We start from the raw sequence: 24,212 nt of genomic DNA on the forward strand, positions 1-24,212 counted from the left end.
AAATGGACCCACTGAGAGCACACATTAGTGACAGTGGATTTCACTGCAGCCCTATCCATTTACTAAGCACTCTATAGTTCTGAGTGTAATCCACAAAGAGAAGCTACTTCAAAGCCCTCTTTAAAATACTTGCTAAGGCTGGGCATGGTGGCATGTACATGTAGTCCCAACTGCTCAGGAGGCCGACACAGGAGGATCGCTTGGGCCCAGGAATTTGAAACCAACCTAGGCAACATAGTGAGACCTCCCCCATCTCAAAAACAACTAAATAAATAAACAAAAAAAGAAATCAAAATAAAATCCTAGTAAGCTCTTATTAAATGCTATTTTAAAAGTTTAAAGTTGTGGGAAAAGCCACCTCTTTATGAAAATATTTTCTGGTACAAGCTGTGTGTTACTGCAATAATAAATTGCAAAATGAATCAGAGGTAATTTTGTATCATTTCCTCAGAGATAATAACAAAAAACTCCATATCATTTAAAATTCTGTTTTCCTCTGTCACCCAGGCTGGAGTGTAGTGGTACAATCATGGCTCACTGCAGCCTCAAACTCCTGGGCTCAAGTGATCCTCCTGCCTTAGCCTCCCAAGTAGCTAGGACTGTACATGTGAGCCACGGCACCTGGCAACTTCGTTTTCTTATAGATGGGGGTCTTGCTGTATTGCCCAGGCTGGCCTTGAACTCCTGGGCTCAGGAAATCCTCCCACCTTGGCCTCCCAAAGCACTGGGATTGTAGGTCTGAGCCACTGCACCTAGCCTGGCTTTTCAAGAGCGATGACTAACTCCTGTTGAAAAGATGCAAAGTTTCTTGCTTGGCCGTGCCCAGGGCGTCCTGGAGTATAATCTCCAGCCCAAACCCCCTCTAGTCTTCCTAACATCCACCAAGATGCTCATCCCATGACCTGGGAGTTCTCCTGGACACCTCCCTCTCCCTCACCCTGTGTCCAATCCACCATCCCGTCTGTCCATTGCAACTCCTAAACATCAGCTGGATCCACCCACACTTCTCCTTCCCTGCTGCCTCCACTCCAACCCACCATCACCAGGTCCCTAGCCCAGCACCATAGCATCCCCTGCCATCTTCCTGCATTTATTTTTGCTAACTATTGCCTATCACCCCCACCTACCCAGACAGAGAGCAGCCAGAGGGATCCCTTTAAAAAACAGAAAAATCAGACAATGTAACTCCCCTGCTTGAAACCATTTCATGTCTTCCCATTGCTTTCAGGATGGTGTTCACAGTCCTGAGCATGGTTTAAAAGATGCTACATGATCCCCTTGCTGCCTCCTCACCCCTGCCTCCTCTTAAGTCCTGCCTTGCTCCTCACCTCACTTTCCCTGCCCCAGCCAATCTGGGCTTCTCTCACTCTCTATCTTGAGGCCTCTCTGCCTCCTCATTACCTAGGACATCCTTGCCCCCACTCTTGGTCTTTCTAGCTTCTACTCACCAACCTCCTAGGCTCTGCCTACGTGTTGCTTCCCAAAAGAGGCTTTCTCTCCCTCCTCCCACTTCTACTTCCACCAGCCACTTGCAGCAGATCCCCTATTTTTCTCCTCAAACCTTTCAACTTTTCTTCATATCACTGACCACAGTTTGGAATCACATATGCCCGTGATTTTTTCATTTTTTTTTTATATTTGTCTCTCTCCCTAGACCTACACTATTCCACTAGCCACCTGTGGCTATTAAGCACTGGATACATAGCAGGTCCGAATTGAGATATGCTGTAAGCAGAAAATATATACCAGTTTTGAAGATTTAGTATGAAAAAATGTAAACAATCTCATTACTTTTTATGGTGACTACCTGTTGAAGTGACAATATTTTGGATGTAGAGGTGAAAACAAAGTATATTATTAAAATTAATTTCACCTGTTTCTTTTTAAACTTTGTTTTAGTGGGGCTACTAGAAAGCTCAGAATTCCAAATGTTGCACCCATTGTATGTCTCCTGGACAGCACTGCTCTAGACTGTAATCTCCATGCAGGCAGGTCTCAGCTCATTTTGGTCACTGCTGCATCCCCAGAGCCTAGCAGCCTCTGCAATATTATAAGCTGACTTCAGTAAACTGCTAAATGAGGGAATAAATGAGTGAATGAGTCAGACAAGCAAAGGAAAAACTTCTGGTTAAAAAAATAGTCATATGAATATGGATACTACAAGTTCGTAAGCTCACTGTTATTTTGTGTGAGGGAGAAATTTCTGATTTGGGACCATTTGGAACAAGCTACAACCCTCTTTAGAGGCCAAACGGGACTACTAGGTCATCTGTGGTTAAACCAGATAAAAATCACAGACAACAGAAAGGCAAAGATAAACTGCTGGAGGGTCTTTGACCTCAAGTTGTCCCACTTTTCAAATCCCCAAAACCGGGAACACACTCGGCAACACCTTGACCTAAAAATAAAATCATAAATAACAGAAACAACTTGACAAAAGCATTCTACTTAAGTTCAAAGATGACCCTAGTGTTAATAAAACTGTAATGAGCACCTATTAAGAATTTCTGGCGGGGATGCCCAGTTGCATGTGGTGTTTGTTTTTCATCCTATCCCACTAATGAATATTTAGCTCAGTGTTTCCCCAACATAGGTCCCACAGCACCCAAGTCTCAGAAAGTCCTCTGTGAAAATAGAAAGGGAATTCCCTAGACCAACACGTCTGGGAGATACTGTACACTATGCACCTCTCCCTGAGAGACATGGTGCATGCTGGTTTACAAAGGCATTGAGAAGACCTTGGAAAATGAAAACAGGTCAACTTTGTTTAGCCCAGTTTGTCTCAAACTTGTTTGACCTCAGAATATCTAGTGACAGCTCAAGGAAGCGATGCTCCTGAGAAATACATTTTAGGAAGGGCTCATCTAAGCTTCATTTCCAAAACCTTAATTAGTGATAAATTATTCTGGCCTTGTGGGTAACCCTACCTGTGGGAAACCCGGCTGTGATAACCAGAGTTCCACCATTCAATGGTAACCACTCCCCTTTACTTTGGGTAAGAGAAAAACACCCACCACAGAAGACTCAACCTCATGTCGATAATGTGTGTAGTTATGCATAATGACAAGTAAATAAGGAACTTTGAGGGCGTTGGTCTTACACACCCAAATTAATTATGTGCCTCTCCACATCTTCCAGTTTCAGAGAGCAGAAGAGGGAAAGACATCCTGAATGAAAGCAAATAATTGGACAGATTACACAGCCAAGCTAGGCAAGGAGTTTGTGCCATTCAAATTTCACTGTTGCACCAATCTGCTGCCACCCATGCAGATCTCAAAATCTGCAGCTCCAACGCTTACCCTCTTAATGTGATATTCTGAGCCAGGGCACAGAGATGCTAGGAAGTCTGCTTTTTACACTTCTTAAACTGTATTTTCATCAGAAGTCAGAAGATTTGGACTACCTTTCTCTATTCTGTGTCCTACCGATATATGTAAAGCACTTAAAAAGTGAGTGTAAGTAGTAGATCTCAGGAAATGCTAGTAAGTAGCTCTCCTCTCAGGATAACATTCATGCCTGAATGTTTCAGTTCTGAAGATACAATGGTGACTGAGATGGACTAGTTCCTGATCTCATGGAGTGTTGAGCTTGACAGACACCACACCGAGGAGACACAATCTCTTGCTCTGCAAGGGACCACTACAGCACATGCCTTGGCCATTCAGATGCTTGTTCTAGGACCGGCTACTGCCCATAGCCTGCCAAAGGTTTAAAGTTTGTAAATTTCCCCAAAGTCACAGCATGGCCATCTCTACATACAGTGTCTGCTAATTCAATCAGCTATGTTGACAAGTAGAAGAGACATGCTATTTTGTATGCCTAATATGTACAAGATCATAACTCTAAGAAGTTGCCATGTATTAGTTCACATAGTACTCAGAATAATATATAATCATCCTATTTTAGAGGATGGATAAGCAACTGAGGCACAGAAAGGTGAAGTAACCTGTCCAAAGTCATGCAGCTAATCAGCGCAGGAGGTAGATTTATAACTGGGACTGTTGGGCTCCAAAGCTTATGCCCTTTCCCAGTTCATTATGCCAGCTCTAATATTCTACAACCCAAGGAAGATATAAAGTAGAGAGCATGCAAACTGATGGAGAAAGGATATGGAGAACAGTTTATTTTGCAGTCAACAAAACCTAAGGGGGCCCTTCCTGGAATACTTCGTGTTTCTCTCTTTTTGTCTGATTAGAACCATCTTGGAGATATTGGTGATCTGAATTTAATGTGTTTCTGTTGAATGGCAGAACCCAGCCTTTGTGACTTTCTCTCCTCTGGCTACTTGGTGAGCATACTCAGATTTGCTTTAAGACCACGTACAGGGATGGCACGAAAAGAATATTTGTGGGTGGGTTTAGTTTGCTAAAATCACCCAAATGTCTGATGATGACTACAGTGCAGAGAAGAGATGAGGACTATGGAAGATCACCCAGGGCGCATCTGCAGACCAGACCGCATTCAGAGTATCCATCTCATCCAGTTAAGCTTTGAGGAAATTTGAGCTGAATCTGCATCCTTCGCGGTGACTACTCCCTCCTCCCCAAAGGTGAGTCTCACTTGAAATGCTGTCCCTTTATCCCACTTTCCCTCCACCGCCTGTGCTACAGGTCAGTCAACAAGGCAGTTAGAAATTTGCCCGAGAATTCATGAAGAATTATGAAAAAAGTGTAATATCTGCACAGCTCACAAAAAGCCAGCACAGAGGCCACAGGATAAACCCTCCTCACCCCAGCCCTGAGGCTGGATACAGGAAACAGGGGTGCATCTGTCCAAAGGGCTATTGTGAGACAAGGGCCTGGGATTACGAGCCTCAGAAAATTTTCCTCAAGGGCTTGGAGGCTCTACTTGCAGCGGGAAGAAACCTCATGTTGGCAGCGACTCGAGCCACAAGACCCCTGAAATGTCCCTGATTTAATCTTCTATCTATCGCCTTCTGGGCCCTATTACCCCGGTACCAACAATTCACTTCGGGAGTGCAGTTATCCTTCTTGCCGAAGGGTATTTACTGAGCCCTAGCAGTGACATTATCCGCTAATCTAGAGTGAGAAGTGGGATTCTGGAATGTATTTCTTACCAAGAACACCACCCTTGGGAGGCAGGAAGACAAGCCCAACCTTAGATACCTGCCACCAGGTACAAGGACCTAACACCCACCGACTGATCACACACTTCACTCAGGTGAAAAGCTGAACTCCCTGACTCAGCTTTTAAGGTTCTACAGCCCTGCCCCACTTTTATGATCTCATTTCCAGCCACAGGAAACTTCTAGTTCTTCTCCAAATATCTTTTTTTTTTTTTTTTTTTTTTATAATCCTCTGCATTCAGTTCAGGATATTCCTTCCTTCTTAACCCTCCATTCTCTGGCCTGGGAGAAACTGTACTTTTCTTTAAGGCCCAATCAAATATCACTTCCTCCATGTTACCTTGTCTCTTTCCCCAGCAAAGTAGTTTACCATCACTTTGTACTGCTTCCATATTGCTTTGTTTATGCCTCTGTTACAGAATGGATTGTAGGTAGTTGAATGTATGTCTGTCTCCTCAACTAAACTGTGAGCTTTTCCACTGCAGGGAGATGCAATGGAGTCATCTCTGAAACCCATGTGTCTAGAAAGAATTGGTGGGTCAACGATGAGTACATTCGGGTTGCAATTACTCTCAATGAATTCAACTCTATGAATACTGTTCTATGAGTCCGATCTACTGTGAATTCTAATATTCCCCCAACATGCTTTTTCAAAATTCAAGATTCGAGCAACATTAGTTATCATGAAGAGCTTTTGGACTCACGGTGACATAGGTCTGAGTTCCAACTCCACCACCTTGAGCCGAGTGACCTCCACCTGGAGCTGCATAAGTGATGCAGCTTCACTGAGTCTTCTCCATCTGCAAAACAGGACAATGTCTTGTTTACAGTTGTCAGGAAGTTTAAATAAGTTGATGCATGCAATGCTGTCTGCGTGAGTCTGAATGTTTTAGTTGCCCAATAAACACTGAATATTAATGATGTTGATGGAAATAACCATAAAGCCACAGGAGTACAGATCTCTGAGAAATTGACTAGTAGGCTTTAGTTTCATTCAAATACCAGAGCAGAATACACGAGAGTCAACATCAAATGTAGTGAGAAATGCACATGCTTGGGGGGCTGGTGTTCAGATGCAGGACTCATTCATTTGAATATTTAAAAAATATTTGAGTACCTACTATGTGCTAGCCCTTGGGAGTAAAACAGAACATGAAAAGTCTCTGCCTTTGAGCCAAGTAGGGGTCCTGTCTCTGAATGAAGAAAGGACTCTTTATTGTATTGGGACGTGGCTGAGATGAGAAGCCATCTCCAGAGGGAAACCACAGACTTCTGCACCACGTATCCCACAATGGCCACTAAGGGCCCTTCATGAGCAGGGCTCTATTCAAATAGTGACTCTGCCTCTCTGCCCCTCGTTCCCCTGAGCTCAGAGGGGTGATGTCCTCAAACAACCTCACCAGAGCAGAAGCTCGAGTTCATGCTTATTATGCAAGATTCAACGGAAGTATCATCTTTTTTGTATGTCAAAAATAGCTTTTTATTTAAATAAATTTTATATGGAGATGTTTAAAGTAAAAATGAACTTCACTACATGGTCATTCTCAGAAAATTCCAGGATATGTTAATGTGTTACCATTTGTAACATTACACCGTGATTTTAAAATGTAGAACAGATTTCAGCTGTTTCTCAGTCACCTGGAAAGTTCAGGCACACACATAACCCACAATTATGTGGTCAGAGGAATCTCCAAGCCTCTTCAAAGCTACCAACCAAACAGACACCACTGAGATGGCCATGCCCTTTTATTTAAAAAAAAAAAAAAAAATCATTTAAGCAAGAAGAAATCTCTGCATATGGAAATCCCAAAGCCGAAATCCTCCAACTGCTTTCTCTCTCACTACAGGAACTGAATTGAGAAATCTGATGAACTCGGTGGTTTCTTAAGTGGTCACAGACTAGTGACACATCAGCCCAGCAAAATTTGCAAAATATTCTACTACAGAGCACCACAATTCCTGCCTTCTCCGAAAAGGAAGGGAAGGAAGGGAGAAGGGAAGAGAGCAATGTCAGATCCCAAGTCTGAAGAGGACACATGTTCCTCTCTTCTCCACTTTCTCTGGGAGTCCCACACCCCAAATTCAAATCAACAGGGCTCAGAGGAGCCTTTAGCATCACCAAAGGTCTTGTCTGCCTTGTCTCTGGTACTGATCTCTGCCTGGGAGACCACAGCAGAACCCACACCGACTGGGATGTTAACCTTCCAAACAGAATGGGCCCTGGAGGTGGGTGTTTACCAGAGACAGGATGAGAGTGAGATAAGTGAGGCACTCGCCTTGGGTGCAAAACTGAAGAGGCCACCAAAAAACTCAATCATTGCTATAAAGAATAGTGCAATGCAACACTTTAAAAACCAAAATCAGCACCAACAATTTCACGATGAATGAAATATCAAAATTCTAAATAAAGATAAGGTCAATATTATTGATTTTTCTTTTGCCTCTAGTGCTTATGTTTCCTTGTGTCTAATAAAGCTTTAGAGTTGTCTGGCCATGAGCATGCGGCTCAGCTGCAAGCACCAGTTGGAGCAGAAGAGAGACGAGTGGGCTCACTCATGGCTCAGCAATGTTGGTGCAAAACAACCTTTTGCTGAGTAACATGGAAATGGATCTAAAACATATGGATTAAATGCCTCTGAAAATAAACAGGGTTTTCAAAGGAAAGGAAAGGAAAAGTACTTAGCCACTATGTTTGCGGTTTTCCTGAACTCAAACCTTTGGAAAACTAGCATAACAGTGAATTACTCAGAGCCTGTAACACAATCAGCTTTGAAATAGACTTGTCATAAACCACCAGTTTCTTCTAAAAGAAATGTTTTTCTTTTTTCTTTTTTTTTTTTTTTTTTTTTTTGGAGTTTCACTCTTGCTGCCCAGGCTGGAGTGCAGTGGCGCAATCTTGGCTCACTGCAACTTCCACCTCTTGGGTTCAAGCAATTCTCCTGCCTCAGCCTCTGGAGTAGCTGGGATTACAAGCATGTGTCACCATGCCTGGCTAATTTTTGTATTTTTAGTAGAGACAGGATTTCACCATGTTGGCCAGGCTGGTCTCAAACTCCTGACCTCAAGTGATCTGGCTGCCTCGGCCTCCCAAAGTGCTGGGATTACAGGTGTGAGCCACCTCACCCGGCCTTAAAAAAATTTTTTTTAATGGTTCACCCAAACTAGCTCCCCTACGCACTCCTTTTGGGGCTCATTCCTACTGTTCTTTACAAGAAGGAGCATGACTTTGCACACCGACAGGGGCCTGGGAGGCACTGGAGACCCAGGATTCAGTAGGACTCCTGAGGGGAGCCTTTAGGGGGCTTGAGGAGACCAAGCTGGGAATAAGTCCCTCACGGCATGACAAGAGTCCTCCAGAGAAGGCAAACAAGTAATGCTTTGGACTAGGAGTCAGACAGACACCCAAGGGCATCAGCCTGTATCACCTCTGTAACTCTGAGCATTAGTGTTTTTGTCTCCTACCTGCAGATACCACTGCCTCCTCTGGAAGCTGGAGAGAAGAAGGGCCCACACACGGTGAGAGCCCAGGCAGCAGCCACTGTGTACAAGTGGATGGCTCAGGTTCACCACGGGCCAGCCCCCTAAGACAGTTCCATGGAATTTCAGAAACCGGCATCTGTGGCTACCAGTGCTAAGAGATCAGCACCATCAAGGAGCCAACCTAAGTCCAGCTTTGAGGAAAAATCTAGGAAGTAGGAGAGAGAGACACTGAATCCCAAGGTCTGGGAGTCGGTCTTTGTTTTAGTATGTTCCAGTTGCTGTGGTGATGTGGGCTGATGCAAAGGCCTCCGGACAGGAGGCTGGATCCCCCCAGAAAGAGATGCTGCTGATCACCCACCAACACTCAGCCTTCCTTGACACTGTCCAGGGCAAGTGTTTCGGTATGGCCAGCAGAAGGAGCCCCAGGCAGCTGCAAATGCCCATCCTGGAGGGAAACCCATCTGCCATGGGCCCCTTCCCTCTGCTAGAGTTCCTCACATATCTAGCAGGGTTCTTCCAGAGGTGAAGGTGTTGTCTAAACTCTCTAGACTGAACAAGCCTTACTCTCACCATCTTCAATAATTCATATGATTATGTTTTTAGAGCTGGCTCCAGGCCCAGAAGGGGCTCTTCAGTTCCCTTTCTAAGGACTGGGACCACCCATCAGCGAGGGGCAGCCTCTCTTCGGGTGTTATCCCATTCAGGGTATCATTTTCTCCCTTGAGGAGAGCTTTGTAGGAGGCAGATAGAAGCCACAGCTAAAAATTGGAGCCACCACCCCCAACCCTGCGCCTCTGCAGCAGAGCTCTTCCATTCCTCTCTATCTAACTTGCCTCCTCTTTTCAAACCCCACCTTCAAAACATCTTGCAGTCAATCAAATTTGGCTTTTTGACATCAATGAAAAAGGATGCAAGATCCTGGATAGAACTTGCCAAATTTTAAACCCTGAAAATAAGATTTCTTTTTCCTTACCAGCTTTTATATAAAAAATATTGGGAGGTTTAACAAGATTAACAGACCAGGTTGTAAATAAGAAGCCTATTTTTGCAAAAAGCTCACAGCTTTGTTTGTCCGTTCCATGCTCAGCTACAAGTTGGAGTTTCCTGCACCTATCATATACAGTCCTTCCCACTGGTCTTCCATGTACCCCATCTTTGTTGGACTATCACACACGCGATAATTCCAGATTTCCGTTTTTAATTTTAATTCTGGTTTTCAATTTTCACTGAAAATTGTTGATGGACACACACACACACACACACACACACACACACACACACACACACACAACACACACACACACACACACACACACACACACACACACACACACACACAGCAAGACATCCAGAATATTAAAAAGACATAGCAGGCCAGGTGCAATGGCTCACGCCTGTAATCCCAGCACTTTGGGAGGCAGTGGTGGGCAGATATCTTGGGCTCAGGAGTTCAAGACCAGCCTGAGCAACACGATGAAAACTCATCCTTACAAAAATGTTAAGATTAGTCTAAAAAATTAGCTAAAATTAGTCCGAGCTACTTGGGGGCTTGAGGATCACCTGAGCCTAGGAGGTTGGGGCTGCAGGGACCTGTCTTCATGCCACTGCTTTCCAGCCCGGGTGACAAAAGTGAGACCTTGTCACAAAAACAAAACAAAAAGACACAGCAACACGAACCACAATAAAACTAAGCTAACACTATTGATATGACTGCCAAAAGCAAAATGAAATGACCCAGGACCGAAGTTTTCAGAGTGTGCTCCTTGGAACCCACAGAGCTCTGTGGAAATTTTTGAGAGACCTCAAGACAAAAATCAGCTCCCACCCCCAACCACAGCCACTTCTTATCTAGTTTTTAAATTGGATTTACTAAGATTTTATCGGAAAAAAAGCATTTTGTGGTTCAAGTAATTTTTAAGTTACTAGTCTAGAAGACTAAAGGTCTCCTAAAGGAAAGAGGTCTAACAGCTGCTCAGAAGCGCTCTCTCGCGCCCAGTGTAGCCCAAAGTCTGGGCAGTTAAGGGAGTTTGTGCACATGATGCAAGTAAGGGAGCTTATGTACCTGGACAGGTAAGGGAGCTTATGCATCTGAGGCAGGTAAGAAACTTCATGCACCTGAAAGGTTGCAGGAAGTAAGGGGTTTAGGCCTTTCTGAGCTTCTGACTCTCCTCATATGCCTCAGTGAAGCTTCCTCGGATCTCCTCTGGCTGAATTAATGGTCTTCTTCATTTCTCCAGCAGGTCTCCTGCCCTCCACTCCTCTTGACTAATCTGTCCTAGCCCTCATCACCCTGTATGACAACTTCTGACTGGGATGTCTGTCCTCTCACCAGGCTGCTGGCTCTTTGAGAGCAGGGACCATGTATTCAACTGCCTTCTCAGTGACTCATTCAGGGCCTGCCTCATAGAAGATGATCAAAAACTTGTACTCAACTTATTTTCTGCTTCCGATTGTGGTGGTGGGTGACAGAATGCAATGGCACACCAGCATCTTGGGCTACCCAGAATGTACCGGTGATGACCAATTCATCATCCCAGGAGTCCCACAGGGAGGGGGTTGAGGAAGATAATTGGGCCTTAAATTTCATTTTCAGGTTCAAAAAAGAAGAAATTGCGATCTTTGGAGTCTAAAAAAGTTGTTTAAATGTAAACATCCATTCTCAGTGTCTGGAGCCAGAGTTAGATGAAATTCCCTAAGTGATCTCTTAATACCACCAAAATTACATTCAAATGCCTCTGCCAGGCAAAGATAAATTGCCATTTGCACAACGATCTTGTGCTTAAAAGTAGCTTGGTCCAGAGGGCTTTGGAAAATTTATTATGACAGGGAAAAGTGGAAACTTAAAGGGGGCCAAGATATTTAGTCTGCTGATAAGATGGCTTAGGAGTGACAATAATTATCTCCAAGAATTTTAAGGGTCATTATAAGGTCATTAGGAGGGCACAGAGCAGCTGGGCTTCCTCAACTCGGACAACAGGAACTGACTTAAATTACACCAAAAAGAATTGGAATCAGAATCACAGAAAGTCGTCAATGTCATAATGACATAGGCCCCCATGACTTGAAGGCAGCTCTGTGCACCAGCAGCATCACCTGGGGGCATGTTGGAAATGTGGACTCTCAGGCCCTACCTCAGATCTGCCAAATCAGAACTCTCACTTTAACACGTGCCCCTGTGAGTTGTTGGCATATTTTAAGTCTAAGAAGCACTGGTCTAACCTAACCCCTAAACAAAAGACTAGAGAAGTCAAGGAACCTGCCCGGGTCCTGGCTGATAGTCCAGGCAAGGAGTATAGTCACAGTATGCAGTAAGCAGTCCCCAAGGAACACTCCAATGGCGCCCATCTTTCCTGACTGGCAGAGCCACAGAAAAATGTGCCTGTCCTCCAGGCCACTGCACTTTCCTCGTCCCAAGGGCTGGGTGCATACCTTACAGCCATAAAGACTCTGGAGAACAGCATGAACTCCTCACCTCAGAGAGGGCCAAAGAGTGCAGCAGGCTCCTGGGGAAGCCTGTGGCCCTCCCTGCTCTGTGTGATGTCTAAAAACAGGTGAGACAGCAATCTGGCATGGACACCTTCCTTGCCAGAACAACTATCTAGATGCGCTTTCTCCGTCACAGAAAATGTCTAATGGTGCAGCTCTCCTCCTGACAGGAGAGAAAGAAATTCACAGGGCTTTCAAAGACCTGGTCTTCAAAGGGTTTCAAAGTCTGGGCAAAGCACTTTAAACTGAAGTTGCATCTAAACCCCTGATATGACTGCCCTTCCAGAAGACTCAAAGATATCCCAGTGCAAGGAGCCAGGCTGTCCAGCTCCTTGCTCTGAGCAGGTGCCTGTGCAAGGAAGGCCTGCCTACTTGTGCTCCCCAGGGCTCACTCAGCTGCAAGGGGTGGGGAGGGAAGGATGGATTCAGATTCCTGGAGCCAAGCCGAGCCTTTTTTAGGGACAGGCCCTAAAAAATAGGGGGCAGAGAGGAGTAGCAGCTCCTCTCCCTCTGGGTGGCCATGTGTGTTTCCTGACACCAAGGGAACTAAGCAGACAGCAAATGTATATTTGATGACATTTCTCTGCAGGCAGCCTCCCTTCTGAAGAACCAAGCTTGAACAAAGCCTGGTGCCAGGGCACACAGAGAAAAAGGACTAGGGGGCCTGCCAGAGAGGATAAGATGGCCCCTAAAGAAAGTGACTAAAGCGAAGAGGTGCAGATGTTAATAAAATTCACCATGATAGTCACCATCCTACTCAAATTAGCAAAGTTTCCACATGCCAGACTTTAGGGAAACGAGGTTCAGGCCCAGCTGAATAGCTTGCAAAACAGTAGAAAGGAACCCAGCACTGAGAAGTCTCCCCTGGTACCCACTGCCACTTCCAGACTCCTGCCAACCCAACCAGATACAAGAGAGTAAGAATGTGATCCTTTCCTATGCACTGTTCAAAGGAAACTGAAACTGCCTCCAGATAATGGTAAAAACCAAGCAGTGAGAGATAGCTGATGCTTTACCTGATAAGATCAAACATCTGGGTATGTGCCATCATATAGAAAGAGATGTGTAGTCCAGACTTTCCAAAGATATGCAGTCTTGTGGATGCAGCTCACAAATGTAACTTCGTTCCCCTTTAGGAACCCAACCTACATGTTTGCATTTCTCTTTTGAGCTATAACTGCAAATGCAAATTGCATTTAATCCATCAAATTGCGAAGCTTTGCCAATATCACAGAAGGTACTAAAAAGAGGTCACTTAAGCAGCAGGCTTCAAAGGAGGCTGATGAGAATACTTGAATTCACCCCTTTCACTCTGCTGGCCTTCCCCACTGAATGCCACTCTTGCCATTTGCTCTGTCTGTCCTGAGGACTCAGACACTGCTGCAACAGGCAGAATGCCACAGGACTGATGAAGAGCTCGTTTCTACCACTTCTCATGACAGTTCCTCCCCTCACTGGCCCTTCACTCCAAGAGTGTCCTGTAGTTCAATAGTTTTCTTACCAGAAAGCCAAGTGTATGCTGGAAACTGGAATCTGCATGGGAGTCCACAGAAGACAGCCAGGAATTCAAGGTCATCCAAGGCCCCATGTCCTCCTGCTCTGTTCGTGTCACCAGCAGTCTCATAGAAAGATTCTGAGCATCTGTAGCATGTATTCTTCGGCCCCAATCCTTTTAGATGGAAGAAGCTAAGATTCCTTCTGAGCTATTAAGAGCAGAGGGAGGAGAAGAATAAAAATCTAAGAGCACCAGAATGTAAAACTGACAGGGATAAAAACACTCACATGCGCGCACACACACACACACACACACACTTTTGTGGGGAAAAAAAAAACTCTAACTGGAAGATTGGGTGCTATACAATTCCATTCTCCAAACTTCTGTGGTGTGTCAGGTATTAGTGATGTCTACCAGACAGAACCCTGAAATGCAGAGCTGGAGGGGACCCTCCAGTCCAGCTGGGATCAAATAAGTGCCCACTGCTCTGGGCAGAGCAAGTGTCTTGTTCAGAATCTCACACCTAAGCAAGGCTCAAGCACGAAGTAAGGTGCTTCCTGCTTGGCAATGACCACTCAGTGAAACCCTGGGCGAAGTTCCACTCCATAAAGCTAACCCCTATTTCATCCTGGAGTGATCTAGAAACCAGGCCTTGGAGGCCACTCTCCATCAATACCCAAGAGTACTTCACTGGCAGAAAGACAACAAAGCCTCTTAGAAGACCTTGCATTCTTGTGAGAGAACAATCAGGAAAAATTGATCATCTGAACCAGAGGGCTGTGATAATATTTTGAAAACAACTCACTTTTATCTTTCCTCCAAGTAGCGTAGGTAGGGGGAAACAGTTGACTGATTTTTATCACATAAAAGTTCTTCCATTTGTCTTTAAATAAGAATTTTTTTTGCATTGTGATCAACTCCAGCACTTTCATCAATTCCATCAACAAATTCTCGGATGCAAAAATAGCTTAAAGATGGAGTCCCTATCAAACAGTTACTAGGTTAAGAGAGAGGGCAAAGGGATGGTGAACATAATTCAAAAGAAATGCACAACTGTCTTTAAAATATACCTGTAATTGCTACCATTTAAAAAGATTTCTCTGTGCTCAGCACTGGATTAAATGCTTTACATTGTACCAATTACTGTAATTCTCATGGCAACCCTGCAAGATGGGATTGTTATTCCCAATTTACATATCAGCAAACAGGCACAAAACATTTGAGCAACTTTCCCAAAGTCACAGATGCTGTCTCAAAATTTGTTTTATAAGAGGTGTTTGTTTTTATTCTCCATCCGCCTTTGTCAGTCACAAACAAAAGCAGACGTGTGTTTCTTGTAATTTTAAAATAAAGGAAGATACACACTTCGGTATGGGTGGAAATGACAAAAAGAGCCCCGTCCTGTGTCATTTCTTACCAGAGGAGGGACATCTTTAATTTGATGCGCAGATTAAACCCTACAGGTTTTTCCACCCTGTTTCAAGTGACCAACTTGAAAAGTCATCTACTGGGCTAAAGAGGAGCCTTTGGAAATTGCTTTAAGAATGTCATGGGCTTTGAACAAAACTATTAGGATCAGAAAACAGCATAGTTGCTTTTGCAAATGCATCCGATCATTCTCTATAAATTTGGTCTATTTGATTTCTTCTGCATTCTATCATTAATCGTGAAACTAATATATCCTCCTAATACCATATTTACTAAATAAATAAATTAATTTGATGGAACACATGAACTCGTGCCCTACACAGAAAACAGTTTGAGCTGGATCCCTACTTATGTCTGGCGTAATTGTATCTGGCATTATCTCACTGCCTGGGTCGGATTCTCAGGGGCCGTACTTTCCTAACAGCTCTGAGGGGTCTCCGTGCTGTCATAGAAAAGCCAGAGAACCACAGCGTGACCCCGGGAGGTCCTGCAGAACTGCCGGCTCAGCTAGGACCTGGTCACAAACCACAGACTCCTGAGGGCTGGGCTGCCTCCTGAGTGGTAATACCGAGGGCCCCCGAGGACTATCAATCCCTTTCCTCTTTCCCAGCGCCCCAACGCCTTGGGTCTGGGAAGAAAGCGCACGACTTCCCCGGAGACCCAGGGCCACAGACCCCGAATGGAGGAAGTGGCTGGGAGCTGTCCATGGTGGCGTCGCGCCTGGGCACGCAGAGCCGCCGGCTCCCCGCCCTCGGGCGCTCCCTGGATCACTTTCCAGACCGCAGGGATGGAGAGACGCGCTCCCCGGCTCACCGTTCCTGGGATGGGGCTGCAGCCAGGCACTGGCTCACACATCAGAGGGTTAGTTTTTAAAGGGAGCTCTCACCTGTGGGTAGCGTTGGCTGCTTGGAGGACTCAGGACCTCAAACCCGGCCGCTGGCGGAGCTCCTGGGACTGCCGTAGCGTCCGACCCTTGGGGAACAGCGGCTGTCGCGGAGAGTGTCTGCGGCTGAGGACCCAGGGCGCACAGCACTCCTCTCTCATGAGCACACGCATCCCGTGGGGTCCATTCCAGAATGTCACTGGCCCTCGTTCCCAGAGCGGCGAGCTGGAGACCTGGCCAGCGTTCTGCCAGGACTCTCTGCCTTTCCTCCCAACCTAACGCGACCTTTCTTGGAGCCGACGTACTTTGCCAGGGACCACCAAACCTTCTTCCAGCGATGCCACGTTTGGAGTCTCAGTCTAAACATCAGCAGAGCCCCCTGGGTTCATCTAACATTGCAATTGCCTCAGCTCAGCCCCGCGCCAGCGCGTCGCTGGGTGCCTAGCGCTGTCCCGGAGGCACTGGGAGGCGAGGGAAACTGGGAGGAAGAGCGTGCTGAGGCAGGAGCAGCAGGGCGCAGACCTGTTGCTAGGCGCACGCCCGCTAGAGCTCGGGGTGAGCTGGCTCCCAGTCGGCAGGACACCGAGACCTGACTCTTGTGGTACTCCCTTCTCGGCGAGACATTCTCCCGGGCGCAAGCCCCCGGTGCCATTCAGAAGGGGGAAAATCTACGGAAAGCAGGAGTCTGCCCCCTCTGGATGCCCTCTGGGGACTCCAGCGCCCCCCGGCACCTGCAGCTTGTAAAGCATCACAAGATCTCAGCGAAATCCCACAGAGGACAGTGCCAGGGGCGTGTGCCCATCAACAGACGCATGGACAAACAGACAGAGGTAGACTGCACAGCACAGGGTGGACAGACAAACAGAAACTGAGGCGGGTAACGTTTACTCTGTGCCGGGTGGAGGCGCGGGTCCCCGCTTCTTACCTCTCTTCCGTGGCATGGGCCGTCAACTCATCCCTGACGCCCCCAGCCAGGCCCTCTTACCTCTGGGTCGGTAGCCGTGACAGTGTCACGCCTCGCGGGCCAGGAGCGCAGCGGCCCCGGACGTCTGGTCGCTGACCGCCAGGCGCCGCGAGCTCCCGGGGCTTTGGCAAGCTGAGTGGTAGCTAGTCTGGGAAATCGGGGTTCAGACCCTGGCCGCGCTCAGCCCCGCTGGCTCCCCGCGCCGCTTGCGCTCGCCAGGCTCTGTCCGATAGCACCGCGCTGGGCTCTGCTTGAGCGCTAGCTCCCCGGCCGTCAGCCGGAGAGGTCGCTTTTATAGCCACTTTTACTGACTCCTCCCCCGCAGAGCCCCTGACGCCCGCGCGGCACTGAAGCTCCCTCCCTCGCGCCCCGATGAAGCTTCCCTCCACGCGCCCCCGCCTTGCCCAAGTGGGGCGGGGGCCCTGCGCCCGGGCCGGACCGGGGCGGGCTCTGGCGGCAGCTCTAGGAGACGCAGACCCGAGCCCGCGGAGCCCGGGCGCGCGGAGTCCCGCCCGCAGCAGCCAGGTGAGGGCGCTGGAGGCCAGGACTCGGTGGAGCGGCCGCGGCGGACCGCGGAGAGCAAGTCCCCGGGCCTCTAAGGAGCCAGGATCGCCCGTGCCCCGCTCGCGCCCAGGGGCGTCCTCCGAGGCAAAGAGGCAGTGGAGGACAGGAGAAAAGGCCTGCTCCTGCCACAGAATCGCCGCGAGTCGGGGTCCCAGGCTAAGTCTCAGGATCTCTTTTTAACTCAGCAGCAAAAGAGTAGCCTGAGAAAGAGATTTTGGTATTGGCCTAGCAGTTAATCCGAGCGGAAAATGCGTGGGTGTTCACTGAAAGCCACCTTGGTTTGAAACTGGATTCAGACATGCCAGTTACGACTGTGTACAGGATCTTAACCCCTCCTAGCCTCAGTTTCCTCATCAGGAAAATGGGTTCTGTGATGCTTCCTCACTAGAATGGTGCGGCTTAAATGAGATCAGGAAAGTCCAAGTTCTAAGCACGTAATAGGTGCTTGGTAAGTTAGAAACATTCCCTGCGGGTAGGAGGGCTCTGTGCCTCTTTAACTGGACAGGCCAAAGTTCTGAAGGGTCAAAGCAAGAAGGTGCGGCTGGTCTAGACATTCCCCTGTGGGAGGAAACAGTACCAGTAGGAAAAGTTCATCACAACACATCCCTAGGGCATATGGAGACTCCTCTCAACTCTGCCGCTAACCTACTGTGTGACCAGGGCCAGCTACTTCCCCTGTCTGAGTCTCAGGGCAGTTTTTTTTTTTTGCAGGGAGGTGAGGAGTGTTTGTTTTTCTTGTTTTGTTTTAATCTGTAAAATGAGGGCGTTGATACCTGCTCTCTGCCTCTTCCACTTTTTAAAGTGTGACTCAGCCCCCTTTCCCAGTTAGCAGAGGCCTCCTAGAATATACATTTCTTTCTTCCTTCCTGCCGGTGTTCTCTGAGAACCAGCTCCTCAGGCAAGGTCTCCGTTCTGTGCAGTACGCACTAGCTTCGGGAATCTAAGTCTGGACTTTCAGGCCGGGCTGTGGTCGGCAGAAGTTGTGGAAGTCTGTGATCACGTCTCCTGGGCTGAAGCAGAAGCCTTTGTCACCTGGTTAAACCGGGAAGTCCTGCAATCCACCTCTAGGCCTCTTCCAGAAAGCAGAACTTGATCCTTACTGGGGATAGTGGTCAGGATTCTCAGCCCTTCTTTGGTTTATTGGGAAGTAATGAACTGGATCCAATGGCAAGCCCTCCTCCCCAGCCTTTTCTTTCCAGCCGAATAAAATGGAGCCCCCCCTACCCAGGGCCCCTCTCCCCAGTCCTCACCATGATTCCTGTTTATTTTTTTCTTCCTTAAGGAGCTCCCAGAAACCAGACCCACAAAGAGTTGTGTGTTAGGGGTTTGGGGGTGCTGGGCATTTGGCCCAGATGGAGAAAGGTCGACCTTGAATCAGTCTTGCTTGGCACGACATGCAGGATTTTCCATCAACAGACAGTAGATTTGAGGCCTGAGTGGAGCCAGGTAGCTCTCTGGTGAGGGGCTGGCTCCACAGGCATCTGGGAGATGAAGTGGTAAAGGCAGGGTCCTGTCTAGGGATGGGCCCTGAGAAGTGCTTGGTTATGTTTTCTCAAAGCACTGAAATGCTCAGCACATTCCTCTGGTACCCAGTTTTCTTTATCACAGACCAATCAATGCCCAGGGGGAAAGAGCAGTGCTGATGAATTACAAACAGGCTCCGCATGTCTAAAACCAGATTCTCCAGCCAGTTCTCCATGCAGCACTGCCATTCAGCACTCAGTGATGAACGGGGCGGGCCGGGTAATTCTTTATGGATAAATATAGCAACATGACACTGGTGGATTTACTACCCACACTTCCCCAATCCAAGGTCTTGCTCTTATAAATGCAGAGACAGGAAAGAGCTGGTCAAGAAAGGCTGTGTTGGTTTTCTGGCTCTTGCTGAAATCTCCCAGCAGAGAGTCTCCAGAGAGAAGGGAAATGCCCATCAATGGTGTGACCTGCCACCCAGAAAGCCTGCCCTTCCTCCATTCTTCGCATTTGCCTCCAACCCACCTTCCTCAGGTGGGATGCAGCCCCCTCAGCTACATCCTTGTGCAGTAGAACGGCCTGCCTGCTCACTGTTGCCTCAAGTTGCCCAAGTCTGGCATCCTCAGTCTACTGACAGGATGCCACATCTCTTCCCTAAAACAAGGGCCTCCACACTCCACCTGCTGATCAGCAAAGACAGCACCTGCCCCTACAGCAGCCTGCCTTATTACAGTTTAAAAGGTTGGCCACACCTGTGGCTCCATACGCCAAGCCTCTAGACCCAGTTGTCCAGGGAAACCTGGAGTAGACGGGTGGGGGACAAGGAGAAAAGGGAAGCAGGATGTAGTTAGGGTAATGTGTGAGTGGGCTGTGGGCCTCAAGGTTTCCAGCAGACCCGCAAAAAAATTAAAACTGAATTGAGCATCTCCACCCTTGGAGAAGCAGCCTACGAATAATGAGCATATTTAAGTTCCACCAACAGGGGTCGCCCTTAGACACTGGGCCTGAAGCTGGCATCAGAAAAGGGAAATTCCCAGGCCTGGATCCGGAGGCCAGATTTCCAGCACTCAGAGCTGTTGGATTCCTGTCTTGTTGGAGACAGGAGAGGCTGCCCAGCTGAAGAGAGACATGTCCTCAGCTTTTCTGGTGAGTGAAGGCCTGTGCTGGAACTTATGACAGCAAATCCCAGCTCTGAAAGTGGATTTCTACATCTTCCTCTTCAAACTCACCATCACTCTAGAGAAAGAACTCTTCTTTCCTGTGTTTTATTTATGTCTAAAACATAGGTAAACGGTGTATGTATGATGTCTTATTATTATTTATTTCCTTTTGTTCTAATTGCAAAAAATCATACATGTTCCCTGTAAAAAAATCAACCAACCAACCAACCTTGAAAAACTTAAACAATGAATAAACAGAAAAGAAATTACCTAACATCAAACATAACATGTATACATTACAAAAGCTTGAAAAATACAGAAAAACACAAAGGAAAGAAAAAAAATCACTTCTACTCAAAAATTATTTCTGTTAATTTCAGTATATAGCCAAGCATTTTTCCGTGTATAAGTTACATACATAGTTGAACAAATAGATAAATGTATGTAAGTGTTCCATAAATGTTCAATAGCTAGCTCAAAATTATTCTCTTCCATCAGATTGCATGTTCTGAGAGGGCAAGGGCTGTGTCTCTCAAGTTTACCCATCTACCCTATAGTAGCTCCTATAGTGTCCAACATAAAGTCCACGTGTAGTCCACTGTCAATGAATGAATACACGAATGAGCATTTCCTATAAAAATAACATACATGCAATGGAAAAGGAGACCCAAGTGGTTTACAAATACTTGAAAAGATGCTCAACTTTACACATAAATGAAGAAATACAAATTAATACTACGCCGAAATACCTGTCAGGCTGGCAAAAATCCAAAAGTTCGACACTACCTCTGCTGCGGGGGAGACCAGTAAGGGTGGAGAATAAACCTTTGCATACATCACTGTTGAAAGCTTATGTTGATACAATCTGTGAGGGCAGTTTGACAAGATTTATGAAAATATACATAATGTTTGACTCAGCAATTCCAGGAATTTATCTTACAGTTATAATGTGTGAAACGAATAGCACCAGGTTATACGTTGTAGCCCTATTTTTAATAGTAAAACAACAACAACAACAAACTAGCATAAGTGCCCAGTAGTAGGGCTAATTAAATAATGTTGCATCTATATGATGGAGTATTATACAGCTGTTTAAAAACTGAATAGAATTTTTATTTTTTTTTTTTGAGACAGAGTCTCACTCTGTCACCGAGGCTGGAGTGTGGTGGTGCAAACTCAGCTCACTGCAACCTCCGCCTCCTGGGTTGAAGTGATTCTCCTGCCTCAGCCTCCAGAGTAGCTGGAACTGTAGTTGTGTGCCACCACACCCAGCTAATTTTTGTATTTTTAGTAGAGATGGGGTTTCACCATGTTGGCCAGGCTGGTCTCGAACTCCTGACCTCAAGTGATCTGTCTACCTTGGCCTCCCAAAGTGCTGGGATTACAGGTGTGAGCCACTGTGCCTGGCCAGGAATAGGGTAAATTTTATATAATTAAATAAAAAATTAAAGCGTAGAGCAATGTGTATATGATACGTTTGCACACTGCCACTTGTGCAAAAAGGAAGGGGAGGAAAAATACTCTGTATTTGCAATTATTTATGGATGCATAGGAAATTATCTAGAATGACACACAAGAAACTAATAATATGGTTTCCTGTTTGGCAATTGATAGTTTTGGTGAGGGGTGGGAAGATGGAAGAGGGGTGGGATGTCAACTTTTCCTTATGTGCTTTTTTGTAATTTTTTTCTCTTTGAACTAAGTGAATTATTACCTAGTCAAAAATTTAAAACTGGGTGTGGTGGCCTGAGCCTGTAGCCCCAGCTACTCAGGAAACTGAGGCAGAAAAATCATTCAACGTTGTGTGTACTGTGATCAGCGCTGTAAATAGCCACTGCACTCCAGCCTGAGCAACATAGAGAGACCCTGTCTCTAAAAAAGAAGAAAAACATAAATAATTTTTAAATGCCAAAATTGTATGTAATGATAAGCCTGTTTTTTCAACTAGTAATATGTCAAACACATTTCCCTGCATTTTAAATCTCTTTCTAAATTTTTTTAAAACTTTTATTCATTTTTTAGCATTTTTAATAAATTTGTTTACGTCTTTGTTTTTAAATTTTAATCTATTTATTTATTTATATATTTTGAAACCAGGCTATGAGACTGGCTAATTTTTGTATTTTTGGAAGAGACAGGGTTTCCCATGTTGCCCAGTCTGGTCTCGAAGTCCTGGGCTCAAGCGTTCCACCTGCCTCCACCTCCCAGTGTGCTGGGATTACAGGCTGCGCCAGTACGCCCAGCCTTAAATTTCTTTCAATATTATTTTACAGTGTTATGCCATTTCCTAATAAGGACATAATTTATATAATCACTCCCCTGTTACTGGTTGCAGCATTCTGAACACTCCCATGTGTGCATTTCAGGAAAATTTGGGCACTTCTCAAGAGTTCTTATTTCTTTTTGCATGGCTCATGCGAAGGTATGCTTTAAGACCCAACTCAAATGTCACTGTCTCTGGGAAACCTTTTCTGATTTCCCCAACCCTGCATGTCTTCCATTGCCACCCCACCTCCAGCTGTGAGCACTGGAGAACAGGGATGCATCTTCCCTATCTTTCTGTTCCCAGACTAGCACAAGACAACCTGAGTAGATGCTCAGTAGACACACAAATAAATAAACATTTCTTCACTACAATTCATACAATAATCCCAAGGAGAAACTCCTGGCTTAAAAAATAAAAATACAGTTGAGCCATGAACAATGCCGAGTTAGGGGCACCACCTCCCAGCACAGTAGAAAATCCAAGTATAACTTTTGACTCCTCATACACTGAACTACCAATAACCTACTGTTGACCAGAATCCTCACCAATAACATAAACATATTTTTTATGTTATATGTATTATATACTTCATTCTTACAATAAAAGAAGCTACAGAAAAGAAAATGTTATTAAGAAAAACACAGGATGACAGAATACATTTACAGTACTGTACTGTATCAATACCATCAGTTTACACGTCTGTTTACAAGACGAATCCTCCGTCTGAAATGTCAGGAAACTGCAGCTGCAGACTGCAATCTATGACACATATCAAGCAATTCAACTTTTTCTTGTGATGTCATGACTTTTCTCTGCTCCTTGGAACCCTTTCCAGCTTCAGTAGAGGCATGGTGTTATTCAAGGTTTACGGTATTGCACTAAAGAGGGTGAAAAATATGCAAGAACCACAAGAGATCACTTTCCATTGAGATCTGCAATTTACTGGAGCAACAATTGCTCATGTTGAGATGATTAGCGTCACAGGGCGTTTTAAGCGGATACTCACAACACTTGAGCTCACCACAATAGCAGCAGGAGGTGGCTATGAAATCATTACAGTAGCACAGCATGTACTACAGGTAATTTTATGCAGTTATGGTTTAATATTGCATCTTTATATTTGCATTTCTTTGGACTTCCAATAGTGCCATGTGTGGTCTATAAGTGTGTGCATAAGTTTTGATAAATTTTAACTTTCTGTACTAGATATGTGTATATTTTATAGTAGCAAATGATAAAATAGATTAGTATCTACACATATTTTATGCATTCATGACATGCCTAACTTTTTCTTAAATTTTTTATTATTTCTAGTCTACAAGGTTCATCTGAAAGTATTTTCAAATTGACACAAATCTCAAAAAAAGTTCTAATATATTTATTGAAAAAAATCCATGTATAAATGGACCCATGTAGTTCAAACTCAGGTTGTTCAGGGGCCATCTGGACAGGCAAAATGCTGTTTAGGTACTCTAGCTCATCCATAGACAACTAACGATGACTTGCCAATATCCTTAGCTAGAACGTGCATGCCTCATGGTTTCAATGACAATATAAGCATAATTGTTATTTTTTTATGATGCCATGAAATCCTTTACCTTCTTTTCAAAGCATACAAAGTGCACCAGCATGGGAATGGGCTGTGTTTAAACTGTCACTAGATCAGTTTCTGCTCTCAGGCAATTCCCTTCCCCTGTGTGATGCTTAATTTTAAGTGTCAACTTGCCTGGATCAAAAAATACCTAGGGAGGGCTGGGCGCAGTGGCTCACACCTATAATCCCAGCACTTTGGGAGGCTGAGGCAGGCGAATCATGAGGTCAGGAGTTCAAGACCAGCCTGGCCAAAATGGTGAAACCCCGTCTCTACTAAGAATACAAAAATTAGCCTGATGTGGTGGCGGGCGCCTGTAATCCTAGCTACTCAGGA

At 45.7% G+C, this 24,212-nt stretch overlaps 1 protein-coding gene across 1 annotated transcript in view; it reads right to left on the minus strand.

Annotated features, from left to right (window-relative positions):
- The window catches only part of CEMIP (cell migration inducing hyaluronidase 1), a 179,294-nt gene extending 162,160 nt beyond the window's left edge, over positions 1-17,134 (minus strand). The window contains exon 1 of the mRNA XM_032175008.2: positions 16,844-17,134. The gene's annotated coding sequence lies outside the window, so the exon portion shown is untranslated. The remainder of the gene's footprint in view (positions 1-16,843) is intronic.
- Positions 17,135-24,212: the final 7,078 nt, after the last annotated feature.

This window comes from Hylobates moloch, unplaced genomic scaffold (assembly GCF_009828535.3).
Source record: "Hylobates moloch isolate HMO894 unplaced genomic scaffold, HMol_V3 SCAFFOLD_14, whole genome shotgun sequence".
In the NCBI taxonomy this organism is placed as follows: domain Eukaryota; kingdom Metazoa; phylum Chordata; class Mammalia; order Primates; family Hylobatidae; genus Hylobates; species Hylobates moloch.